The following is a 19,907-nucleotide window of genomic DNA, read 5'->3' on the forward strand; positions in this document are numbered from 1 at the left end:
GCTAAATGGAGTGTGTTCGACGCATTGCTAGATACAATTCATGTCCCTATAAATATGAAAGATAGAGAGAGAGAGAGAGAGAGAGCTCTTTAACCCTAATTTTTCTAAACTACAATCGATAAGTTACCATATTTCAAAGCCTATTTATCGTATATTGACCCAGTTGTCTTTTCCACTTCGTCACTCTTTACAATCGGGCATTTTGGCCAATGGACCTACTCAACCATACGCCCCATAAAACTCTTTGATTAAGATTGTAGCCATCAAATCATTAGATTTGATGGTTTCGATCTTAAGTAGGACATCAATGCCATGAAAACAGTGATCCACACCATCATGTGGGCCATATCATGTATATGTCCAACAACTAAACAGTAACTACAACTCTACTTAAAACTACAGAAATCTAATTCAATAAGAATTATCTTCTTATGGGATCCACGAAGTCCACCGGCAACAAGGTCATAAAAAATGATGATCCATATACGATATGTTGAAAATTCAAAAAAAGGTAGCCATGATCGCAAGCAATTCAAAGATCAATAGTGTTGAAGATCTTGGCGTGGATGCAGGCGCATCAAACTCCGAGAATTGATAAAAACTCATCCCTATTTTTTGCTTGAAGGGAGGTTTTGTAGCAATGTCTCTCCTCACCAAGCATCATGGTGAATGGTTGCAATCATGTGTGCGCAAAAGACTACACATGTTGACATAAATAACAAGAGAGTCGGTGGTTGGGGAAAGAAAAAGATAGGGAAATTCGGGAGAAATCAGCAAGAAAAACTGTTTGCAGTAAAGAGTCATCACAAGGGCGGGCCCACGTCGACGGTCCATTGATAATCAAAACCTTTAAATCGGTGGCCTATATCATGAAATATGGCCGAGGAATTATATGAAATGAGTGATCCGACACTCAGATTTTCAATTACATCCTTTCATTGCCAACTTGGATTTTTAAATTCTAACGTGCCCGACTCATGTTATGATAATCGACAACATGTTTTCTGGCCCACATGGGCCCACATGCAGCCATAAAGGATGATCATAACCATGCATCTGCTTGGTGCTAATGTAAGTGATTCATGGTTTAAAATTCGCATTGAATAGATGATCCCAACCCTCAATTGGTACCATTCAACCAACGGCTAAATTCAGTGGATTATTGATGGTTAGGATTATCTTTCAGTGATGTCTTTGCATCAGGTTCATTCAAACTAGTCCCGACTGAATAGACGGTTCTGTTCATCCGTTTATAGTTTATTCATCCGTGCCCCACACAGCAACGCATGCTGACCGGATACAACTCTGCGTTCACGCAAAGCGTACTCTTCCGTACTTGTGTGAAAGGTAAGATGATTCTATCTATTCAATTAGTGGGGGCCACATATTGAGATTAGAAGACAAAATAAGCCTTGTGGCCCACATTCACTACGGATAGTTCCACGATTTGGGGGATTATAAGATCTTGATGCATCGAACGTGAATCGATGGGCCCGCTTGAGCATGTAGGGCCCAAAATCTAAACAGTAAGAGGAAAATACAAAATGGGTCCACACTATCAACTAATAATCGGGATCATCAACGGTCTAGATCTTCAAATTACGTGGGCCCCGCTTGTGGAAAATGGATACTTTGGGTTACTATTCATGTTTTGATGGATCAGACATCTGATCAACGGATGCGATGTGTACAGATTCCCATTTAAGTTTTGGGTTATGCTCCCCTGGAATTGGTTAGCGATTTGGACGGTCTGGATTGCCTTAAAATCATGCAAAACAGTGGCCAACTCCATGAATCAGCTCTCATGAGAAGAACTTCCACATATAGATGAGCTGTCTTCCTCGTAAGTTGTCGTATGCATAGGACATAAGATACGAGTAAAAGATGGGTCACACCCTCGAGATTATCTCCCATCAAAATCAGGCTGATCCATTCATTAAGTGGGCCACAGCTGAATGTTGAGTGAGATCATCGGCTCTACATTGATTTTAACAGTGTGGGCCACCTGATTAGGTGGATCCACCTGATTTTCATCCCATGTGATCTTCATGATGGAGGCACCTTTTGAACGTACGATGCTCTTAAAAGATGACAGTTGGCCATGAAAAACAAGGTTGTATGATGTAAGTTCTCATTTCTTAAATTCAGTATGATATTACAAAAATCTAGAACTGATCTGCCGGCTTAAACTAAATCAAATGTCCAAAAAATAAACATGAGAAATGCTACAGTGTTCTTAGTTGCATCGGTTCACTTGGATAGTCTAATCAATTGATCTAAACTGTCCATTAAGTTCAAAACCATTTCATGGGCTACCGTGTAAAAATCAAAATGATCGGATGATCTAAACCTTCCTTGATTTAGTCTTATTTCCTGTAGCAATCCTTTTTTTTCAAGGCATGGATGGGTGGTTATGATTGCCTAACAAAAGTGATTCTTTAGAAACATGAGCCCATGATGGTCCCTTAAAAAGTAGATGGAGCAATTTGTTTATCGGACCTATTTTGTGTAAATGATCTCCACCATCCATATTTAATGCTATTAATCAAATTGTTAATATTTGTCAAATCAATGAAATGTTCCCATGGAAGTCGATGAAATGTGCATGTGACCTGCTGAACAGCCTAGATTAATTGATTGGACTAAGTCGCAGTGCAACTAGGAGCACTAAAACATATAACTTATGTGCTCATGCATCGGGCATTACTCGATGAACAGTACATTTTCAAGTAATAATCTATTGTGCGCACGTGTGTGTGTGTGTGTGTGTGTGTATATGGGAAAAGGTACTATGCGCTCGACCTCACGATAAGCTCCCGTGAGGTTGAGTTGTGTGGGCCCCACCGTGATGCGTGTCGACCATCAACACCGTGCATTTAATGGGTCCCCTCTAAATTATGGGATATCCCAAAAATCAGCCATATACAGAACTCAGTTGGGCCATGCCATCTAAAATCATGTGAAGACATGCTAAAAACATATAAAAGCACTTGGTGGGGCCCACCTGAGTTTTGAATGCTGCTGAAACTTGGTCTGAACCCTCATCCAAGTGGGACACACACAATGGATGGGATAGATTTGCAAACCACATCTCGGTGGGCCCAAAAAATGATTATGAATGTTTTAATGGTGCACGGCCCCTCCCCACTTCTGTATGTGGTGTAGCCCACACAAGTCACGGATTGATTTGATTTTTGAGACCTAGGCCCATGATGGAATGGTGCATCTGACTGATGGGGTAGATGTTCAAAATGCATCACGGTGGGGCCCACACAACTCGACCTCATGAGACGGTCTGATGAGGTCAAGCGCATAGTACCTTTTCCCTATATATATATATAGGGCGCCGATTGCATATCGAGAAGGTCAGTAGCCAAATCTACTGAAGTGACGTCAGCAAGCTCTGTGGACCTCACCATGATGCATGTGTTATATCTATGTCGTCCAACCATTTTTAGAGATCATTTTATGGCATTACAAAGAGAATGAGATCGACCTAAAGTTCAAACGGACCCCACCATAGAAAGTAGTGGGGACAATGACATCCACCGTTCAAAACTTCTTAGGGGCCACAGTAGTTTCCAATCAAGCTGATATTTTTGTTTTCACTTCATCTATCTCTATGTTAACTTATGAATAGGTTGGATCTCAAAAATACATCACAGTGGGCCCTATAAATGTTTCAACGGTGGGTGTGACTGCTCTCACGATATTTTGTGGTGGGCCCACTTGAAATTTAGATCTATCTCATTCTCTTTGTAATGCCATAAAACGATCTCTACAAATGGTGGACGGTATGGATACAACACATGCATCATGGTGGGGTCCACAAAGCTTGGTGACGTTAGTTCAGTAGCGATTTGGCTACTGACTATATATATGCTCACCTGCCCAAATCATGAGAACTTTTTTGAAACTTATTACACATGATGTGGGCCAAAATTTTGAACCGTCCATGTGATGCAGCACCTCGTGAAACCCCCAAGGCCCGACTTTCACTCTGATCCAAAATTTTGGTGAAAAAAGAAAACAATTTTCTCCCTTGATTTGTCTCTCTTTTATCATGGGCCACCAATGTTTTGGATCAAGATAAAAGTCAGGTCTCGAGGGTTTTATGGGTGCTGCATAACATCGGCGGATCATATATATCTATAGAGTAATGGTCTCCTGCGCACGCTATACCGTATCACAGGATACCTTTTGCGCACCAAATTATCACCAGTCATGCCAACTTAAAAAAGTATATTGTAAGTGAGCCTCACCATGATGTTTTCCTGTGATCCACTCTGACAATTCAGTCTGTGATATCAATTGAACCGTAGGGTGTAAAAAACTATGGCTAATTTGTGAGTTACTAGGCCACAAAACATAAAACAATGGGAGAGGAGAAGCCTACCTTTGAATTTTTATAGGGCCACCATGATATTTACGTGGAATACATTACATCCATTAATTGCCTTGTAAAGGTTAATGCATGGACACCAAACATTAGACCAATGGGAATAAATTATCATCTTAACCCATTATGGTTGGAGTGGATTTTACATACATGTCAAGGTGGGGCCACCTCCAGCTGACCTAGTATTAGTTGGGATGTTGCCATGGGCGGTGGATTACATGTTGTGTGATGGCCATAAGCTATCTACCAGCTGATTGGTGCTCGTTGGCCCAACAATGATGTACATGTTTAATCCAAGCCGTCCATCTAATTTTCCAGCTGAATGTATGGCATTATCCAAAAAATGAGTCAGATCCTAATCTCAAGTGGACCATGCCACAAGAAAGATTGCTGGAAAGCCCACCATTAAAATATTCTTTGGGCCACCGTAAGTTCTGGATCAAGCTGATGTTTGTGTTTTCCCTTAATCCAAGTCTCTGTGACCTAATCAATAGGTTAGATGGCAGATAAATTGTACCTAAGAATCTTGAATTTTAATGATGGGCGTCTAATCACCACTATTTTCATTTTCATGTGATATGGTCCACTTTAAATTTGGATCTTCTTCATTTTTGGGATCATGCCATGATTTGAGCTAGAAAAATGGATGGACAGCTTGGATTAAATATATACATCATCGTTGGGCTCACTAGCACCAACCAATAGCAAGGTGGTTAGTTGGTGATAGGGTCGGCGTGCAATCCAAGTCCATGAGGTCTCGCAACCGCTACTGAGTCAGTTAGGGGTGGGCCAACCTTGATGTTTATTTGAAATCCGCTCCATCCATAAGGTGTATGGCAATAATTAATTAATTGTAGGGATAAAAGATCAGCCACATTTATAATGTTGGTGGGTCACATAAGTAAAACAGTCTATAGGATGCCCACTATATAAACGGTTTCACTTGGTGTTACCCATATTAATCATGAATCTACGAAAATTTTAAGACATATTACTAAATTTATGTTACAAACCTAATGATCAGGGTGGATTTCATAAATGCATCATGGTAGGGCCTTATCCCAGCCCACAAGTTTTACCTGTATTGGCTGGTGCATAAAATATCTTACATGGTACTGTGCGTAGGAGACCGGGACTCATGTGTATATGTATATAGCTCCTGGCCCGTATTTGAATATAGCGGACAATCCATATTCATCAATCTGTACCGTTCAATTGCTTGACCAACTCTTCTAAGGATGTCTTGGAAAAATCATACGGATTGGATGATCAAAACTGTCTAGTCAGTAGTTGTGAAAAAACGGATGGACAGGATCATTTTTAGAAGATAGGTCCAGCCTCAGATGTTTACTCACCGTCCGGTTACTGTATTTTTTTCCACAGGAGCAGAAGTTGAGGGGACTGTGCGTACCCAATGGACGGTCCAGGTGGGTGGTGTGACTGACAACGAATCTACATGCATGTAGGTAATGGGTAGGTTATTAATGCTAGCTCACTAGATCATTTCTCATTGGATATTACAAAACGTTTTACCTTGATAGATATTTTTTAATTCCAAACGTCGTCTGGCTCACATCCATTCAGAATCACACGTGCCAATTTGGAACATCTGTGCGGAATCTGAGCTTTTGCATTGAACATTTACATCTTTTGACTATAAAAGTCAGGCCATTTACTCCTTTGGTGGGCCGCAAGATACAAAACAAAGGACCGCTTGAAAAATGTTGCTTTTTCAACAAAATGAAAAGCTCAGATCTAGCAAGTCTGTTCCCATATTGACATGTGTGCCTATGGATGGGAAGGTTACACTGCCAAGATCACCTAAAAGAAAATTAGGCTGGCCCAGCCATCGGATAGAGTTTATATTAGCTCATGTGGCCCGAACTGATAACTTCACAAACCTAATCTTATGGAAGGCAATCTTAACAGTGGGGTCCACCTTTTCCACGGTTGGGATGTTTGGCAAACATGACATGTAGCCACTTGAAATGGGTTTATTGTAAGTAATGTGCGGCTCTCTCCTCACAATACATATGGTAACACGTGTGCTGATCAGAGCCATTGATCTATTGGGCCCCAAGATGGGACTATGGTACCATCCTCTTTTCTTTTTTCTTTTTTCTTTTTTTCAAGTGGGTGGTTGTAGTTTAATCATGCATTATAATGTCCCTTAATGATTTCTTAAAATCTAATTAAGTTCGTTGTGGAGAAGCTGATGGCAACTAGAAAACCTAGTCAGCCGGACCCGATCATTGCCAGCCTGGAAAGAAAGAAGAAAATGAAATAATGAAAATAACTAATAACAGAATTTTATTTTTGTTTTTATTTTTATTTTTATTTATTTTTATTTTTTATTTTTTATTTCTCTCTCATGTTAGGTAAAACACAAGGTCTTAAAGTTACATGCAACCTTGCATAGAGAGTGACCACTTAAGGCCTACAAGGCTCCAAACATGATACAGAACAAGACATGTAACTACCAATATAAGCTCATCTGGTTATAATCACCATTCTATATTATTTTAAGATTTTGATTCGCCTATATTGCAACTAAGGATCATCAACATGTATCACTCCATGGGACACACATGCAGAGATGGTTGGATGATCAGAACCACCCATGTTTTGGGTGCTACCCCAGGTGGGACACCATGAAAATTTTACACTGAATGGATGGTTCTTACCATTGATGTGTATAGTTGAACGTGGACCATTGAAAATAGATGTTTTAATGACTCAAATCAATGGTTTATCATTTTTTTCGGCTTCATTAGTAGGCCATTGGCCATTCAAAGTAGCAGCCTAGTGATGGACGATTCCTATCCAACTATCTTTGCATGTGAGCCCTGTGGGGTGACACATGCTGGTGATTCACAGCCACAATACAAGCAAAATCTTAAACATTATTTTAATATTAATAGGAGATAAGAGTCAGACTGATGACTCGTTGCCTCTCCCTTCACGTGAAAATATATTATTCCTAGCTAGTGTTGATAATGAGGCTTCTCTAATCCCACTCTCGTGTAGACCCTTGACTACATGCATGCCAACACTCGTATAAATATGGTGCATGTGAGATAGATCTGAGTTTTCCATCAGGTGGGCCACACTGATTATATCATTCAGCTCAAAACCTAATCTGTTTCAGTGATCTGCAGGTGGGCCACACTTTACAAAACAAACGAATGGCTAAAAATTTTCTAGCATCCTTTATTTTCAACATTTTGGGCCACCTGAGAGACGAAAGGATGACTTATTTTTAAGCCTAGAAGATCAAACCAGTGTAGGCCCACTAGACGGAGTCTGGGATCTCTTATACATGTGCTTGCGCATGGATGGCGGCCCACACCTGGTGATATCATGAGTTACTGTCAACTTGTCGTTGTTTATTTTATTTTTTAAAATAATTATAATAATTAAAAATGAGAATGTCTAAATCCAACTGATTGGACCATAAATTACGGTCCACCCATTAAATAACTCTCAACCTTTTATGTATGTACAACGTCCAACCCGTCGAATAGGTTGGTCCCACCATAAGGATCCCACTATGTAAAAATCTGCCATATTCATTCACTTACTGGACCACACATGTATTTTGATATTTATCATTGGGTAAAAATTATTTTCATGGTGTGGCCCACCTGATAGGTAGATGGAGCTGATGCTTGTATCAGATGATCCTTATCGTGTTGCCAACCTATTGGAAGGGTTGGATCTCACATGCACTTAACATGCTGGAAGTTATCCACGTCCAAGCAGCTAAACATGAGACCTTCTCATTAAAAATAGAATGTATTAAGTTCAACCCGCTGGACCATAACTTATGGTCCACCCAGAAGATAAATTCTAACTTGTCACATGCATAGAACATATAAGCCGTCCGATAAGTTAGCTCCATCATAAAAATAATCTTGTGCAAAAAATCAGCCCATCAACTCATTAGGTGGGCCACACCATAGCCCACCTAATGAATTAAACGGCTGATTTTTGCACAAGGTGATTATCATAGTGAAGAAAACCTATTGGATGGCTTAGATGTTGCAAGCACGTGAAAAGTTAAAAGTCATCCACAAGGTTTATGGTAATTTATCGTCCAAAAGATAGACCTCTATTGAAATCATTGATATTCAGCTATCCTCCACAAACCTTATGTAAAGTGAAAGAGAATGTCCCATCACGGGCTAGCTGGCAGGTCAAGAAACTAACAAGTGGATAATTCAAGTGGAGAAGATAAACGTTTGACCAAATGGTCAAACTTAGATCACAAGATTCAAGTGACTTTCCTGAGGTGGTGTTTGGCAGACGTATCTGAAATATTTTCTATACTGATTAGAGGTAGATAAAGTAGCAAATTGCGGCCACGTATAAAGTGGCCTTTGAAATTTTTGCTGCCCCAGCAAGAGTTAGGAGAGTGTAATCATATGGTCTAGTCAAACATCATATCAGATTGTGATTTGAGGTATATCCAAGCATGCCCTAAGGTTTCAAAATTCACATGATATGTCTGAACGTGAGAAACGAGACCCAACAATCTAATACAAGATTGAATTATGCAGTTCACTTTCTTGAGGAAGCTACATTAAGATCTGGGGAGTTTTCAAATAATCATATGTTTACCCAAACATTATATCAGATTGTGATTTGCGGTACATCCAAACATGCCCTAAGGTTTCAAAATTCACATAATATGTCAGACCAACCGAAAACGAGATTAAGAACAATCTAATACAAGATTGAATTATGCTGTTTACTTTCTTGAGGAAGCTACAATAAGACGAGTTTTCCCATAATTATATGTTTACCCAAACATTATATCAGATTGTGATTTGGGGTACGGCCAGACATGCCCTAAGGTTTCAAAATTCACATAATATGTCAGACCACGGAAAACGAGATTAAGAACAATGTAATACAAGATTGAATTATGCTGTTTATTTTCTTGAGGAAGCTACAATAAGATGAGTTTTCCCATAATTATATGTTTACCCAAACATTAATATATCAGATTGTGATTTGGGGTACGTCCAAACATGCCCTAGGGTTTCAAAATTCACATGATATGTCTGACCGTGGAAAATGAGATTAAGAACAATCTAATACAAGATTCTCGAGGAAGCTACATTAGGGTCCGGGAGTTTTACCAATTCACATGATATGTCTGACCGTGGAAAATAAGATTAAGAACAGTCTAATACAAGATTCTCGAGGAAGCTACATTAGGGTCCGGGAGTTTTACCATAATCATATGTTTACCCAAGCATTATATCAAATTATGATCTGGGGTACATCCAAACATGCCCTAAGGTCTCAAAACTCATGTGATATATATGTCTGGTAGTGGAAAGTGAGACAAAGAACAGCCTAAAGCTACATTAACATGATAGAGTTTTCCCATAATCATGTGTTTACCCAAACATCATATCAGATTGTGATTTGGGGTACATCCAAACATGCCCTAAAGTTCAAAATTCACTTGATATGTCTAACCGTGAAAAATGAGACTAAGAACATTCTAATGCAAGATTGACTTATGTTCATGTGATATGTCCAACCGTGAACAATGAGACTAAGAACATTCTAATACAAGATTGAATTATGTTGTTTACTTTCTTTTGGAAGCTATATTAAGGTCTGAGAGTTTTCCAATAATCGTATGTGTTTGCCCATACATCATATTAGATTGTGATTTGGGGTACATCCAAACAAACCATAAGGTTTCAAATTCACATGATATGTTGTCTGACCATGGAAAATGAGTTTAAGAACAATCTAATACAATATTGAATTATGTAGTTCACTTTCTCGAGGAAGCTACATTAAGATAGAGCAGTTTTCCGCCATACATGAATGTACCAAAGCACAAAAATAACAATATATATCATAAATAAAAAGATAAGATATTACACATCAGCAAAATAAAAATAAAACATTCTGATGGATTCATTGAAGCTCCTACATTAATAGTTAGCATAGTAAATTTGTCATGATCTATCATTGGAATTTGTTCTTAAGATAACGCATTCATTGAATTGCATGAAATATATATATATAGAACATCTTCATGTGCATGATCGAGGTAAGTTCGAAGTGATTAGAATGTAAGAAAGCCAAAGATTAATCTAAGTCATTTTATGAGATGAATACGAAGGATAGATATGTTAGGGCCCATTATTTAGTAGGATTAGTTATTTGGAAACAACTTATTGGGGTGACCCACCTGATGGAACAGTAATCTTAAAGTAATATAAGTGTATTAATTACTTCATAAGATAAGAAAGCCAAGGAAAGATTAATCTAAGTCATTTTAGGAGATAAATATGAAGGATAGATATGCTAGAGCCCATTATTTAGTGGGATTAGTTATTTGGAAACAACTGATTGGTGTAACCCACCTGATGGAACAGTAATCTTAAAGTAATATAAGTGTATCACTAATTCAGAATATAAGAGAGCCAAGGAAAGATTAATCTTAGTCATTTTAGGAGATGAATATGAAGGATAGATGTGTTAGGGCCCATTATTTAGTGGGATTAGTTATTTGGAAACAACTGAGTGTGACCCACCTGATGGACTAATCTTAAAGTAATATAAGTGTATCACTAATTCAGAATATAAGAAAGCCAAGGAAAGATTAATCTAAGTCATTTTAGGAGATGAATATGAAGGATAGATATGTTAGGGCCCATTATTAAGTGGGATTAGTTATTTGGAAATAAGTGATTGGTGTGACCCACCTGATGGAACATTAATCTTAAAGTAATATAGGTGTATCCCTAATTCAGAATATAAGAAAGCCAAGGAAAGATTAATCTAAGTCATTTTAGGAGATGAATATGAAGGTTAGATATGTTAGGGCCCATTATTAAGTGGGATTAGTTAATTTGGAAACAACTGATTAGTGTGACCCACCTGATGGAACAGTAATCTTAAAGTAATATAAGTGTATCACTCCCCGTTGTGACAGGATGCTTGGACAATCCAATCAGGATTATCTATTAAGTCCCCACGTAAATTTCATTTATTACTATCAAAATCACATTGATCCCCTGATCCAATCCATCTATACATTTGCATTCTTTCTCTGGCCATCCATTTCCAAAGAGATAGACGGGATGATTCGGACAGCTCAACCACAAATCATGATTCTTTGTAAGCATAAGTTATGCATAATGGTCCAAAAGGCATAGATGGCTGAAATTGTTGATTCAACCATCTTGACCATCCATTTTGTAGGCTATTGATCAGATAGCTTAGAACTGCCTCACCAGTTTTTTTTTTTTCATGGGTAGTCCATAAAATTTGTGATCAACTTAATAGACGGTCCCAATCAATCAAATGGACTATCAAATTGTCTCTAATCAACTAGAAGCACTATAAGTAAATAGTTCTCTTCTAGCATACAATGCATTCCTTCTCCTTTTTTCTTTTTTTTTTCTCTTTTTTCTATTTTTATTAAGAGCACTAGATTCGTTTCTCCAAACTGACATTTTTACAATGAGGTGATCACACAGGCACAGAAAATTGTGTAACATATATATATATATATATATATATATATATATATATATATATATATGTGTGTGTGTGTGTGTGTGTGTGTGTGTGTGTGTGTGAGACCAAAACTAGATAGTACGTGCAATGTAACCTTATATTGCACGTCTTCTCACGTTAATTAATATAAATAACAATTATATAGTGAATCTACTAAGGAGATGATTCCTTGGTTCACCTTATTATGGTACCAATTTTCATGTAGAGGCGGAGGTGGCCCACCTATGATTGACGAAAACCGTTTACACCTAAGATTGCACATAACCAAAAAAATAGCCGTGATTTGATCATCAGAGCTAGAAGATTAAGGGCATGCAAAATGGATGGGGAGAGTAAGAATGATTTTATTGTCCTTTTTGCAAGCAAATGTTTGAATTGCTGTGATCGCCCGATCAGGGTGATGTTGGAAGGTGACAGTAGACAACGACAGCTGACCAGTGATGGCTAGGTGATCCTAACCATCAATTGATGTCTACAGATTGAAAGTGACAATTAAAATAGTCGGCGGTTTGGTAAGGAGGTTCAATCAGTTCTATGTCTTTTACCGTGTTCAATCCACAGAAGGGCCATTGTTTGGATGGTCTGGATGATCAGACATGTATGCCGTGTACTCGGATGAGACACTGCAACTTAAAGATAATCGATGGCATGCAGTTGGAGGTACTCTACCCAGTTCTCTAGCTGCATCTTTCCCGCCAAAATGGCACTTGTGGAAGAAATCGGTTCCACCCAGGTTATAGCCCCATTATCAAGATCATTTGGAACAAAAAAATAGCCTTTGACTCTTATAAACAAAATAATAATAATAATAATAATAATGAAAGATAGATACGTGATCATTGCCTATGTGGGCCAACAATTGACGTAAATGGTCAGCAGGATGTGATCGATGGTTTGATCTTGTAAGGACTTAGTTGATTGGGAGTCCAGCAATGATAGGTCACAGATATTTAGGGCATGTTTGGTCCTTGGAATTGAATGGTATTGAATTGTATTATATGGGATTGATGTCATTATTGCACAATGATTGGATATATGAAAATACCATGGTATTGTAGCCATCCAATCCCATGATTGGGATAAAAATTTTACTTTAGGAAAACATATTGGATTAAGCAAAATCATATGTGGTGGACCATGAAGTTGTAATCAACGGACCAAATTCACAACAAATGTGTCGTTCACTCGTACATATATTCAAAATGTCCCGTGTAAACGGTGTACAGATTGGGTGTGTTTGGCAACGTTGTACATTGTCAGAATGTCATGGGATAGTAACCTAACCTAAACTCTAAACATTTTGCAACGCGGCTGAAGAGAAATAGAGGAATTATAAAGTAAGATACAAGCAACGTTGGGCAGTGTAGATTGGGTGCGTTTGGCATGGACTTGGAGCTCTTTGTTATATGCTACTTTTATAGCTTTTGACAGCGGCAAAATCCTCACTAGATTTTCTGTCTAATCTCCTTGATCGTCATTGATTCAACATATAGGTGTGGCCCATCAATTTTTGTGCCAGATGATTTTCACGGTGAATACTACCAGTTGCATGGTACGGATGTTCTATAAAAGCGGCAAATCGGTGGAAAAATGTGGCTGGACAAACAGGCTAGCGTACTTCAGGATGCACGCGATCAGTTCTTCACTGAAAAATGGTGGTTAACGCACTTGGATATAGTTCAGGAAACTGGATTTCATGCATTGAACATTTGAACTCGTCTCATGGATCCAAATCTTCGAATGGTCAGACAGAAATAAAAAACCTACTCGCGAAAATACCATGAGAATCGTACTCGAGTTACAAGCCACCGTGCACACAAGTGCAACATTTGAGTCATCCATCTGGTGGGCCTTTATGCCTTGCCACGTTGGTCTAGCTCTTTTGGTGTACATTTTTCTTAAACGGTCTGTAGTGGGCCCCACAGTAGCACGTGCACTCGCGAGTGAGATTACAATCCTACTCGCTGCCCCATGTTAGTCTCAAGGCCGCAACAGGAAAATGGTTGATGAGAATGATACTCTGGAAGACTACGACTTTTCACGTATGCATTCAGAAATTATACACAGCCCATGCATCTGACTCAAGTTCAACTGACTAAATAGTGGACCCCACTTTAAATCCAACCGTCAGAACTGATTCCTCACTAACCGATCGGCAGACATCTAATGGTAATTAAGATAAAAGAATCAACGGGAATCAGATTGAATAATCAAATATCCATATATGAGTCAGGAATTAATTAGGATAATCCAATCAGATATCGGATTGAATAATCAAATGTCCATATATGAGTCAGGAATTAGGATAATCCAATTAATCTGATTTTAGTTATGGCCCATCTAAAGTAGGTCCCATGGTTTGGAAGCATTAATTTGAGCAAAATACATGCAACATGTATGATTGTTGAGAGCATGCTTATGAACTAACACGCCTTTCCAGAGCATCCATCCTCTATTCTATGAAAGGTTTCCTAGAATGCATCCCTTCCGTACTGCGAGGAAAGAGGATACGTTGGATCCAAATCCTTTACATGATCTACCTCACAGGTTTGTCAAGCTCTGGCACAGCACAAGTGTCATTATGGCACATGTGCGTGAGATCTGAGCTTTCTATCAGTCAGTCCACAACAGTAAGATCTTCTGATTCAAAACTCAGGCTACTTTAGCTTCTCAGGAGTAAGACATTAAGAAAAACAAACAATGGGCCAAGATAATCTTTCCTGGCCATTCATTTGTTTAGTACACTCAGGTTCTTTTGAGGCTACCGCCCTGTTGTCATCTTTGATAGTGACTTGCCATTCAATCCAATTCGCTCCTATTAGAGTGAGAAGCTTCACGGTGAGAGTAGTGCATTGTCATTAGGTATTAGTTATATCCAAACCGTCCGTACACTTGTGAGCTTATGGTAAGGCTTGAGCAGAAAAATAAGACATTCAAAAAATTAAGTGGACCACACTATAAAAAGCAGTGAAAGATTAAACGCCTGCCATTGAAACCTCATGGGGTTACAAAAATTTTGTACCAATATGATATTTGTTTTTTATCTTCACCCAAGTATGTGTGACCTTATTAGCAGATTATATGAAAAGTAAATTTATGATTAGCCTATGAATGTTTTAAATGTGACAATCATTGTCCCATTATTATTTATGGTGTGGTCCACTTGAGCCTTGAAAATTACTCATTCTTGTATCAAGATCTAAAATGATTTTGCTAAATAGAGATGATTGGTGTAGATATGATAAACTCATCATTGTGGGCCCATATAACTTTGATCTCCTTTGAATCGTTCGTACAACTCGGAGAGCTCAACTATCGTCAGCGATTGTCTTCACACGACACGTACCCATTCCTTATAAATGATGTAGGGTAACTAAAAATAAAAAATAAAATAAACTGAAAAGACAAAATGGGTGATGTGTCTGTCGGTAAGGCCCATCCATCCATTGGACTCAAAATTGATAGCTTGCGTTTCACCAATCATTCCTATAAGACAATCCTGTCCATCATTTGATATCCAGATATCAGATATCGATCAGATGGTTAGGAACGTCCAATCCGTACTTATTATGGACCATTTCCATCCAAGATAGATCAAATTGATGCATCATGCTGGGACCTTGCTATGTGGAGGGGATTGGTTGTTACCAGAACAGCTCAGTAGGTGTTACCTTTACCATGTGCGGCCCACCTGATGAATGTGTTCTATATGTACACTATCTATCTATTTTTTTCATCTCATTTAAGGATGTTATCTAAAAAATTAAGTAGATCTAAATCTTCTACCAACATCCGTGGAAAAAGCGGTGAATAATCATTAAAAGCTTTTTTTATTAGCTGCAAAAGTTTTGAATAAATTAATCTTTGTATTTTTTCCTCATCTAATTTTGTTAGACCTTATTAATAAGTTGGATGGAAAATAAACATTATCAATCTATATAAAATGGGTCCTAGAAAGTTTTTAATATTGAGCGTCAAATCATCACAGTTTCTTATGGTGTGGTCCACCTTAAATTTAAATATACTTCATGTCTAAGACTACCTACTAAGCTTTTAACCAGGTAACACCTAGACCACACTCCTTTCCATAGAGATGGAAGTCCAATCTCTCTACAGTACGCATGGCCAGCTGAAGGACCAATCAAAGTTATCCATTATTGGGTTCTATTTTGTTTAAAACAATCAAACCTATCATGTAATCTTATCCATTGCTTTTCTTCAATTTCATCATTTCACACCATCACACGCACCCACTTTTCTTACACCATCTCTTCAAGGGCCCATCATCAGATGGCTGACATCAACCAATCTATATCTATTAGGGATAGATTCAATGGACAGCCCCGATTGATACATGACCCTGCCCCGCGTACCACCGACAGATGCTTACTGTATTCCTGTCCTATCCATGTACCATACCACCTCCGGCAAGAAAGATGCCTTAAAACAACGGATCTGCAGCACGTGCAGGGTACCACGTGTAGGATAGCTTTCGGTCGCTTCAAGTTGACTCGGCGCTGCTGACCAAACAGCCAATCAGTCCAAGGTATCGTCTGATGTCGCCATGTGTAATCTTCTTATTTTATTCGGAAACGGATTGGCTACTCCCCATGACACCATCCAATGGCTGGTGGTCGGTGCTATGTGGGCCCCACCATGATGTATATGTTTCATCCATGCCATCCATCTATTGTTAGAGATCATTTTAAGGTATGAGTCAAAAAATGAGGTATATCCAAATCTCAAGTGGACCACATTACATGAAACAGTGTTGAATGAGGGTCAACAATTAAAAGCATATTGGGGGCCATACAAGTCTTGGATCAAGATGATCTTTGTTTTTTCTCTTCATCTGGGCATGTATGACCTAATAAACAGATTGGATGTCAAATAAACAGTATAGTGCACCTTGGGAGGGTTTTAATGGTGGATATCCAATTACTATTGTTTTCATGCGGTGTGGTCCATCCGAGATATATATCCCTCTCATTTTTGGAATAAATCCATAAAATGATCTGTAAAAATGGATTAACGGAATGGATGAAACACATACATCATGGTGGGGCCCACAGAGCACCGACCACCAGCCACGTAGCTGGTGGCAGGGGGAGTAGACAATCCGTTTCCATTTTATTCCGTTGTCGTTTTTATTTATTTATTTTATTTATTTATTTTTTATCTTGCGTTCTGTCTGTTTGTCTCCGCAGCACGTTTGAATTATAAATTATCAGATACAGCTGCTGTATCATAAGCTACAATACAGCCAAATTTTCCCGCCAACTTATTTCGCATCTATAAAATCCAAACCGTAAAAAAGATGGACACACAATCATGAATATATGAAACCAAAATCAGGCCAATCAAAGCATCAGGTAGGTCATACCAGTACACTATCAAACCAACAGATGTCCTTTGACCTCAATGCTGCGTCCTCTGTATCAGGTGATCAACATAGCGTGGCCCACTTTTGTACGGGTTTCATACTATAGATATGTGGTATGTTGGCGGGAAACGGATGATTGTATAATAACTGATGGTACAGGCGATGTACTTGATCATTTCTGTTTTTCTTATTACGAAGCCGGCATATATTGAAGAGCCCGCGGGTTTTGAGCGCGGGATAAGGCGAGACGCCGGCCTCACGCAATACGGTGAAGTCCTTGCTGTGGGGCCCACCTTGATGTATCTATTATGCATCCACACCGTCCATTTGTTTTATCAGATCATTTTAGGGAATTATGACAAAAAAATAAGCTGATCCAATTATCAGGTGGACCATACCAAGGAAATAGTGTTGATTGACCATTAATGAAGATAAAAGTTTTGGATCAAGCTGATAATTTTTTTTCCCTTCATTCGGGCTTACGTGACCTTATCAACAGATTGGATGGCAAATAAACACTACATAAACATTAAAGTACGCCCTAAGAATTTTTTAATGGTAGGGCAGTCAATCACTGTTTCTTATCGTATGGTCTACCTGATAATTGGATCTACTTCATTTTTGGGATAGTACTCTAAAATGATCCGTAAAAACGGATAGACGGAGTGGATACATTGTATATACATCAAGGTGGGTCCCTCGGTAATCCCACGGTAAGGGCCGCACCATCCTGCGTGGGTCCGGGGTCTCAGCTAATCCACTCTGGCGGGTTTTGCGATGTGTTTGGATTTTTCTTCAAAAAAATACATCGAATCTGGTCTGCGCTCTCTTTCGGTGGGCGCTTTTAAGGGCCCTTCGATTGGTTCTCACGCCACTGGAATTTAGATTTGCAATGGGCGGTTTGGATTTATCCAACCTGAGGCAGCTAATCCTGGGCATGTGGCATACGTGTGCAGACAAAACTCGACTGTTGAAACAATGTCTCAGATGCAAGTTGATCATTTCATCTTGAATTCTTGTATGATTGAGAAAAACTTTGGTACTCTGTAAGTGATGGTGGATGATACGCTGGACACGAAATTTTCACGTGTTGCGTACGGGTTCTTCAGATTAAACTGATGGGTCGTGCTTTAAATGTATATAATGAACCAAAAATTGGATATCTAAGGTCCGTATCTTGAACTAAAAAGTGGGCTTATTTGGTTGAGTGTTGGATTCATGGACATTTATCAACGTTTAAAAATGAAAGATACCCAACGGTCCTATTTCAACAAATAAGTGTCCACAAATTGGATGCCAGATGACCAATCTAATTTTGGGATTGCATACTAGTGATAGTGGGGTCCATAATTTTGGCCGTTTTGAGTGAATACATGACACGATTTTTGTGTGCCTGCTTATCAAGTTTTATAATAGGCCCAAAGTATCAGATAATTCCCTCAACACTGATATGATTACTTCAATTTGGACCCTTGATCATTTTCCTCCTACTTGCTTGTTGTATGGGCACCAATAAAATGAATGGATTATTCAATAAGTATGATTTTTGGGGGGAAAAAAAACAATGAAACTCTCGTCATAGACGATCGAAATCCACAAGTATGTATGTTATGTCTTCAGTTGAGAAGGGACGTGAATTGGATGTTGTAGAACTCATCACCCCAATGCTCAAAGTATCAATATCACTACAAATTTCGCTGGCCAGGAATATGGAAACAATATTGATATCACTGATATATAATATCGTTGATAATTAAAAAAGCGAAGAAACATAGAAAAAATGGTGAAATTTTTAGCGAAACTTTAAAAGATGTTAAATATACATATTTACATATTTAAAAATGAAAAAAAATGCATATATAATAAGTTCCCATTTAATGGAGCTTTAAAATTACATGATCTTATTAGAAATCAATCCAGCCATCTTATCCGGCCTATTTAACCATTCAACCTTCCATCCAAACATCCATTGATGTTGCAAAATATCAATAGTACATATGATATTTCACTAAGAAATCATCAACGGTAGAAAAGGAAACGAAATATTGTGGTCTTAATATCGCACATGTTGTGATATCAATAATACCGAAATATTATCAACATTATCAATGATAAATAGAACATTACATAAAACCATGTGTTCATGAAAAAATTTTAAAATAATTTTTTCTAATAAACAAAGTTTTGATGATATCAATATGTTAGCAGTATTATTGAAATATCGTCGATACGCTTATGATACAAGCATTACCTAAAATTTACATAGTCGAAAATATTGGCAATACATTGACGGTATTAATGCATTGGCAATACAAGCAACACTTAAAATTAATTTATATAATTAAAAATATTTGTGATTGCATTAACAATATTGATACGTTGGCGATACTTAGCGATACATTATTAATACCTGAAATTTTTGATACTACCAACGTTATTGTTATTGCTAAGCTGGAGATAAAACTAATATCAAAGATATTTTAATACTATTGGAGATAATTCGAACATTGCACCACCCTCAACGGTAGTGTGGTGATGTGGGGAGATTTGAGGGTCATACATTTTCAGAGA

The sequence above is a fragment of the Magnolia sinica genome, chromosome 9 (assembly GCF_029962835.1).
Source record: "Magnolia sinica isolate HGM2019 chromosome 9, MsV1, whole genome shotgun sequence".
Taxonomy (NCBI): Eukaryota; Viridiplantae; Streptophyta; class Magnoliopsida; order Magnoliales; family Magnoliaceae; genus Magnolia; species Magnolia sinica.